At 38.2% G+C, this 9295-nt stretch overlaps 1 long non-coding RNA gene across 1 annotated transcript; it reads left to right on the top strand.

The window, feature by feature from the left end:
• The first annotated feature begins 6388 nt into the window (after positions 1-6388).
• Positions 6389-9295, top strand: LOC146886147 (uncharacterized). The gene is made up of 3 exons (XR_014994864.1): positions 6389-7439; positions 8193-8989; positions 9097-9295. It is a non-coding gene; the product is annotated as an uncharacterized LOC146886147 (long non-coding RNA).

Genomic DNA, 9295 nt, shown 5'->3' with positions numbered 1-9295 from the left:
CCAAATGAAGTATTGACTTATTTTTTTCTATATTTGCCACGTTGAATGATAAGCATTTACCCATTTTTGTGTATTTATATTGAGGTTGTAACAAAACTTGAGGAGAAAATAAATTATATCTTCTAATTAGTTCATAAAAAGGAGATACTATATTATTTTAAGATTTCCACATTATTGATTAAATCATTTAATATTTTAATTATATTTTAAACTATTATTTTTATTGAACAAATATTTGTATAATATATGTATATGTGTTATTTTAACGTATTTTACATAGTTATAGTCATTATATCACTATTCTCTCATTATTAAAATTAAAATGTATGTAATAGTTTTTTTAAAAATAAAAGTAAAATCAATTTTTTAATTTAATTGAGACTCTTGAAAAATTTTCATTGATAGTGTATAATACATAGTATAACAAACTTGAATTAATCCATTTAATATAAAAACATTCACATTGACATATATTTTAAATAATAAAAAATATATTTTTCATGAGACAACTTGCCAAATCTCCTTTTTGTGTTGTATTTGGAACCTTTGAATGATAATCTTGTTTATTGGAAAACGACTTTGGATTAACTCCTAAGTACTATATTTAACCGTTTTATTTGTTCGAGTACGACTTCGATCAAATATGGCATCGTTGTAAGAGAGCAACGTTTTTGTTCAAAGTAAATTTGTGTTCGTTAGTGTGATTTTTGTGTATTGTTATATTGTGTTGTTTATGTGTGATCTGTAGTTGTGGATGTGTTTTATTAGTTTGTTTAGTGTTTCAATTCAAGTGTTCATGTTTCAGTGTGTATGTGTTGTTGTTTGAGTGATTATCGAAGTAGTTGTAGTAGAAAAATTGTGTAGCTTTTCATCAAAACTTGAAACAGGCATAGCTTTCGCTCTAGTTATTAGAATAAGTATTACTTCCAAAAAAATTATAAAACAATATTGAAAATATAAACACTTTAAATGCACGCATTAGGAATCAAACTATTAACCATCACCCAGGACAAGGCTCTAAGCAATTGTGCTACATTTCACTTCTTTCTTTGTCATTATGTATTAATTTAAATAATATCCCTCACGTTCAATTACCACTTATGGAATGATAATTTTTTTCTTGGGTCTTACATCCGGTATTGTATTAATTATCTTGGTAAGGGTTCATTACATAAACTTTTCCTTAACCAAGTGATTTTACAGTAGGGGTTCTTTGGTAGAACTTCTCCTTAACCGATTAAGGTCAAGCAGTAGGGGTTCATTTTTGAACTCATACTTTACCGTTCACGTGGTGGGTACAACTGACGTTCAATGAACTCTCCTATAACCGATTGACACCGAGTGGTAGGGGTTCATTTTCGAACGCATCCTTAACCGCTTGCATGATAGGTACGACTGAGGTTCAATGAACCCTTCCATAACCACCCAATTAGTATTAATCTTGCGAAAAAGAAATGACAAAACCATCGGCATAAATCTTCTAATGTTATTGGACACGGTCGCCTCATTAAAACATCCCCAACCAAAACCCTCCCTAGAAAAAAATGTTGGTGGTAGAAGAGTATATCATTCGGTACATTACATAAAGCTTAGCAAAACTAAAGTTTGAGGTGGGACGCATTCCATGTGTTGGGTACTGCTTTCCCAAACAGATGGCTCAAGCCGATATACTCCATTGTGGAGATCCTTTGCTATTCGAAACGACCTTTCCCAATTGGGTGCCAATTTTTCGTGCGCGGACTTCTTTCGAGCATTGTTCTTCATTCTCCATATGAGATCAACTCTCGCGAAACTTTAGGGCTTGACCTTGTTATTATACCTTCGCGCTACAACCTTCTTACATGTTTTCGCTTGCATAACTTCTCTTTCCTACCGTTCAACGACTATGTCTAATTTGGCTCTCAATTGGTTAGCGTTTACTTCCATGTCTTGAATTTGCCTGCTCAACGAGTGTTCACCCACTTCTATCGATAGCATGGCATTAATGTCGTAGGTTAAGTTGAATGATGTTTCTCTTGTTGATTCGAGTGGTATGTATTTTTATGCCCATTGTGGTAGCTTGTCTACCCATGATCCTTTAGCCTCTCCCAGTATTCGTTTCAGTTCTATCACGATGGTTTTATTCATCACATCTGCTCGATCGTTCATCGTAGGATGCTCTACGAAACTGGTGATGCTCTTGATTCCCAATTCTTTGTAAAATTCAGCTAGTTTTCTATTAATGAATTGTCGATCGTTGTTTGTGATTACTGTGTGGGGGAGGCCAAACCTGCAAATAATGTTCTCCCATACAAACGATTGGACATACCAAGCAGTAATGGTGGTTAAAGCCTCGCATCTATCCATTTGGTAAAGTAGTCTACTACTACGAGGATAAACTTTTTCTAAGCCGACCAATTGGGAATGAACCTACGATATGTGTTCCCCATTGAGCAAACGACTAAGGGGAAGATATTGAATGCAATTTAGTGGCCAGTGCATTGACATTGTTGCCACGCTCCTGGCATCTGATGTATTTCTGCATAAAATTCTTGCAATCTATCTCAATGGTTGGCCAAAAATACCCTACTTTCAAGACCCGAGCTTTCATAGTACATTGTTTGGTATGCATATCATAGATCCTGTTGTTCAATTTGTTCATGACATATTGGGCTTCTTCTTCATTTATGCACTTTAGTAAGGACTAGAAAACCCTCTCTTGTACAAGTCCTCTCTAATAAGCGTGAACAACGCGACTCGTCATGCTACAACAAGTTTCAGGTGTTCTCCTTCATCATGTCGCTTTATCAATTCTCGAATCTCTTTCCTCTAATCAGTTGAAGACGTTTAGGACAAGGTCAGGCATTCACCTATGGTCGATCATGTTAGCACATGTCTAATAATCGTTTTGAGCTGTCTTTTTTCTTTTCCTTGGGCCAGTTTGGAGAATACATCCGCTAGGGAGTTCTCGTTGCGAGGTATATGTTCGATTGCGGCCTCTTCAAATTCCTTCATGAGTTGCACCACTTTATGGTTGTATTGAAGCAGAAGTTGTCTTTTACTTGATACTCTCCCCGCACCTATCGCACTACCAGTGTTGAGTTAGGTCGCACACTAACCAATCGACTCTTACATCCTTTGCTAGCTCCAAACCTACAACTAAAATCTCGGGTTTAGCCTGATTGTTTGATATTTTAAATTGGAATATTAGAGATTGCTCTAGCAACAATTCGCACGAGCCTTCTAAAATAATACCAAACCCACTCCTTTTTTGTTTGATGATCCATCCATGTACAAGGTCCACTAAGGGCGTTCAGTGGTTTCGCTTGTGTTTTGAAATTATGCGAGAAATTTTCTAGATACTACTTTCAAACAGATCCTCAAGACTGTTATTTGAGACCAAACTCTAATAGTTCCACTGCCCAACTTATCGTTCTTCCTTCAAGACTAGGCTTTCTCAATATCTTCGCTATTGGATGATCGGTTCGCACTGCTTGGCTTTGAAAGTAAGGTTATAGCCATCGCACGACTATAAGCAATGCCAATACCAATTTTTCAACCAATTGGTACCGGCTCTCTACTCTTTGTAGAACGCAACTGATGAAGTATACATGTCTTTGATCTGGGTCTTCTTGTATCAGCATTGCACTCATGGCCTCCTCTGTTACCGACAAGTATACCTGCAATTTTCTCTTAGGGTTGGTTTGATCATGATGGGAAGACCAGTCAAGAGAGTTTTTATCTCTTGGAAAGTGGTCTCACATCGATCATCCCATTTGTCGACTTCTTTCCTTTTCATTAACTTAAGAATGATTTTCAGCCATTCGACTAGGCGAGGTATGAATGTAGACAATGTCGTTAGTCTTCCTACCAACCTCTATACTTCTTTAAGGTTTCGTGGGGACCTCATGTCAAGAATTGTTGTGCATTTGTCAAGGTTTGCCTTTACGCCTCTTGAGGTTAGCATAAACCAAAGGAATTTTCCTTCGACCACACCAAACACACATTTAGCAGGATTCAATCTCATGTCATACCTTTTGATTTGGCCAAAGATTTCCTTAAGGTCCTCCATGTGACATGCAACCAATTAAACTTTAATCACCATATCATCCACGTATACCTCTATGCATTTGCCGATCTGATTTTAAAAGATTATACCCATCAACCTCTAGTAGGTAGCGTCTGTATTCTTTAATCCAACATAACCTCATAACAATAGTTAGCTAGTTCGATGATAAAATTTGTCTTCTCCTTCTGCAGATGGTAGGTGGGGATCTAGTGGTATCTATAATATGCATTAGAAAAACTAAGCACACTATGTCTGGACGCTCCATCTAGTGGATGATCAATGTTAGGGAGAGGATACGGATCTTTGGGACATGCTTTACTCAAATCAGTGAAACTTGTGCACATCCTCCACTGACCACTCGATTTCATCTCCGGCACTATGTTCGCTAGCCATGTAGTGTATTTAATCTCACGAATGAAACCCGCTTCTTTCAACTTTTTCATTTTAGCTTCTGCAGCTTTCTGCCTCTCTTCTCTGAGCTTTTTCTAAGCAACTGGTCGAGCCTATTTAAAGATTGCAAGCTAATGGAATATCACGCTTGGATGGATACCCGACATATCAACGAACGTCGATGCGAAAATATCCCTATTTTCTTGGATGGCTACTACTAGGACTTATTTGTTGTGTGGCTCCATCCCGCAACTTAATTTGGTCATCTGCCCTTGTTTCTTTCCTAATTGAAGCTCTTTGGTTTCTCCTTTTGGTTCCATATGGTCTTCAAATTTTTTCGAGGATCTCAGTCAGCCACTACAACCTTAGACCGTCTCTACTTCCTCGCCGACTAGGAAGGCATCATTTTTAGACTTGCAAATTTTTGGTTTGCGTGCATTATACACACACCTCATTTATCGTTGAGGAACTTCATCCTAAGATGAGGTATGGATAGTATAGCTCAAAATGTGTTCTGGTAAGGGCGTCCTAACAATACATTGTAAGATGTGTTTGCCTCTACAAGGAGGTATCACACTCCGACCTCTCGACCATTCTTGTGGGACCCTATCCTGGTTCGCAGATCTAGGTATCCATGCGTGTCGACCTGTTCACCTGTGAAACCCACAATTTGTTGATTGTATGACACAATGATGTCCTCCAATATGTCTATTTTCCTGAAGGTCTTCCAGTAAAGAATGATCACCGAACTACCTTGGTCCACCAGCACTTTGCTAATACCGTACTCTGCCTGCTCTATGGCTATGACCATAGGGTCATCCTATTTGAGATTAGGTTCCTTGAAGGCATCATTTGTGAAGGTGATCGGTGGCATGCTCTTATGCACAAGATGAATTGTTTTCAAGGCTCAAACGTGACTCTTCTGGGTAGCGACTGAGGATCCCCTGTTGGCAAATCCTCTAGATATCGTGTTGATATACCTTTTAAGTGGACGCTCACGGCTGCAACTTCTGTTTCTTCTTCGAGGCGAGTCTCGTCGTCGTTCGGTTTTCCTCTCTCCTTGACGGGGACTTCTTTGCTTAGTGGGTTGCGCTTCCTCAAAGGGCTTCGATCCGCTCGATCTTTCTTAATAAAACTTTTTAAATGCCCCACCTGAATTAGTTCTTCTACCTTATCACAGAGGGTTAAAATTTCCTCTGTTGTGCGCCCCAAGTTCTTGTGGCAGAGGCAATGTTTATCATCATCTACATTACGAGAATTGGGTTTTCTCCTAGGTGCGGGTAGTAGATTTGAGCTGAGAGCTTGTTTTAAGATCTTGGTTGAAGGAATGGTAAGGGGAGTATAATTAGTGAAAGGAGGTCCCCTAGACCACTCTTTAACCTTGGCTTCGCTTGTCCCTCCACAAGATTGTACATAAACTGGGTTGGCACACATGTGTCGTCACCGCCAACCCATTTTTTTATAATGGAACCTAGATTTTCAATGGTTGATAAAAAGAATGTCTGCACAATTTACTAAAGAGATAAATGAATAATTTTTATTTGTTTCGTTTATAACCAAATTGGTATCTTAAACTTTAAAATAAAAAGAATAAAAAATAATTATATGAGTGTATTATAACAATATATTCCAAAATGATCAATTTGTGCATTAAACATTAAACTTATAGTTTGAATTGTTAGTAATTTTGGGTCATACATATATATGGTACATAATTAAATGTGTTAGGGCCATTATTTATAAAGCCAATAATAAAGAGATCTGACTAAATGAAAGATTTGGCTAAAGGCATATGTCATGAAAATAAATATTGTGTAGAGATCACTTAGTAATTTCCAATTTGATGAGGGACCAAATTAGAAATACTAAAACTTAAGTAATTCAGAGTTTATAAATGGTCGTGGTCCCCTTCTGAGAGCACACAAAGTCATAACGTACTTTTCCTATTCCTTTCTCCTTATCCCCATCAAGATAGAAAATCAAAAAGGAAATAAAGGTGCTCTACAGGATTCGTGGTGCTCTACAGGATTCGTGTTCTAATATTATCGATATGGTGAATTCAGGTACGCTTCCATTAATTATTTACGGTATGCATGATTATCAATATAGATTTATGATTGATTATTAGGATCATATTATTTATTTTGTGTTTACATGTGATATCAGAGCCACCCATACTTGATTCATATTTATTTTTAGATAATTTAATTAATTTCTATTCAGAACCCCCAAATTGAGAATCCTAGGGTTTCTTAAAACCCTAATTCAGCGTTACCTTCTCCCTCTCTCGCGTTTCTCTGCCGTCTTCTTCCTCCATCAGCGGCGACTCTTCCTCTTGCGAATGCACCTCCGTTTATGGTTTTCTGCAGGTCTGAGGAGGTGTATTCTGCAGCGAGTGACTCGAGTTGTCTTCCTCTCGATTCAGCGGTGGCTTGCGCGTCGTGGTGGTTCGTCTCCGGCTGCAACGGCGGCGCCGATGATACACTGCGACGGTGGTTCTGTATCTGCAATTGTGGTTTGCGTTTTTGCATGCAATCGAAACGCTTTCGCATGTGGTGAAGTACGATCTGGTCAGGTTCGCGAGCGCACGCGTTTGTGGGTCAGACCAACGAGAGGCGCGAGGCACGCAGTGGTTCGCTGTGGTTGTCGGAGGCGCGAGGCGATCTCGATGGTGGTTCCTCCAGCGGAGCGCGATGGCGATCTCGCGAGGGTGCTGCCATGGTGGATCGCGTCGCATATGGTTGCGTCGACGGCGGGTTCGCATCGCCTCAGGCCTTTCGTCACAGAAGGCTTCGCATCGCAGTGGTGAAGCTTCGCGCCGGCACCTATCTGAGTCGCAACGATAGTTTCGCATCACAACGGGTTCGCGTCGCGGTGGTCTCCGTTTGCGTCTGTCTTGTGTGGTTTTTTGCAGGGCTGTCGCAGCGGCACCGATCTGGACTCGCGGTGGTGGCGAGGTGCCTGTGACGCGATCTGATCTGGACTCGCGGTGGTCGCAACGGTACCGATCTAGTTCACCGATCTTCTTCTTCCTTGCGAAGTGTCTGGGACGGTGGCTAGGGTTCAGGTTCCCATCTGGTTCTGCGGCGTGAGGAAAAGGAGAAAGAATAAAAAAAAAAAAAAAACTAATTGAATTAATTGAATTAATTAAATTTATTTTAATTTATTTTGAATTTTATTTTGGGTTCAAAATATTTCAACATAAGGATTTATATTTTTGAAATATAAATAATTTTATTTATTTTATATATTTTTTGGTTGTTTAAAATATAAAATAAATATATTTGGTTTTGGAATAAATAAATAATTAAATTTTGGTTTTATTTAATATTTTGAATGAGTTAATTGAATCAAGAAGTCACCAAAGTGACCTTTCTTGAGTAGATATTTCGTGAAAAATGTTAAATGTTGGTGTTTATGTACGTTCATGCGATATTGATCTACTTAAAGGAAGATTAATATTTGACCGGATTGCATACATACTTGTGATGATAAATATGTGATAATTATAAGGATTTGCTTTATCGATGATAAATTAATTCAAAGATTGGTTTGTTGTTGGACGTGCTTTATTATCAATGTTTGATCATTACAACCAGATACCTCTAGTAATGGATATTACTGTCCAAATACTTGATATTAATGGTGCATTGGGTGTTTTGGGATGGGTTAAACCATTATTTGAATATATATTTATAATGATTTATTTTATTATGTGAGCATAATAAGTCAATTCCTCTTGTTTTATATACAGCTACTGTATCTGCCAATGTGAATTATGTTCCGATTCTCAATGGAACAAATTTTAAGGACTGGAAGGAGAACATTAAAATTATTTTTGGCTGCATGGATCTGGATCTTGCGTTAAGGACTGAGCAACCTCTTACTCCTACGGCGTCTAATATTCCTGAAGACAAGAGGAATCATGAGAAGTGGGATCGCTCAAACCGCATGAGCATAATGATCATTAGGCGCGGCATCCCAGAGGTGTTTAGGGGCACTGTTTCTAAAGATGTTACAACTGCCAAATAATTTCTTGCTGAGATTGAGAAGCGCTTTGCAAAAAGCGATAAGGCGGAGGCAAGTACTCTTCTTCAGAACTTGATCTCCATGAAATATTAAGGCAAAGGAAATATCAGGGAATATTATGAGTTATGAGCATGTCTAATATTGTCTTCAAACTCAAGGGACTAAAGCTTGAAATCTCAGAAGACTTACTCATTCATTTGGTGTTGATTTCTCTTCCTGCACAGTTTAATCAGTTTAAAGTATCTTATAACTGTCAGAAGGATAAATGGTCTCTTAATGAGCTCATTTCATACTGTGTGCAAGAAGAGGTAAGACAAAAGCAAGACAAGACAGAAAGTGCTCATTTTGCAAGCACCTCAAAGGCTAAGGGTAAAAGAAAGAGATCAGAGGATCCCAAGAAGGAAGCTGCTAAGGGTCCAGAACAAAACAAACAATCTTCGGAAAGCAAATGTTTATTTTGCAATAAGACTAGACACGTAAAGAAGAAATGTGCCAAATATCATGCTTAGCGTGCAAAGAAAGGTATGTTTCTTACTTTGGTCTGTTTTGAGGTCAATTTAACATCAATACCTAGTAACACTTGGTGGTTAGACTCAGGTGCAATTACTAACATCAGTGTTTCTATGAAGGGTTGTCTAAACTACCGGAAGCCAATTGATTCTGAAAGATGGATATATGTTGGAGATGGCAAATCGGTGGAGGTCAAGGCTATTGGGCATTTTAGATTATTATTATGTATTGGTTTTTATTTGGATTTGAAAGACACTTTTGTTGTGCCGTCATTTAGAACGAATTTGATGAAGGATGAAGTTGTTCCTTTTAAGATTA

This window comes from Vigna unguiculata, chromosome 5, assembly GCF_037176805.1.
Source record: "Vigna unguiculata cultivar grain cowpea cultivar isolate G323 ecotype 2 chromosome 5, ASM3717680v1, whole genome shotgun sequence".
Classification (NCBI taxonomy): Eukaryota; Viridiplantae; Streptophyta; class Magnoliopsida; order Fabales; family Fabaceae; genus Vigna; species Vigna unguiculata.
This window is presented reverse-complemented; position numbering and strand designations above follow the sequence as displayed.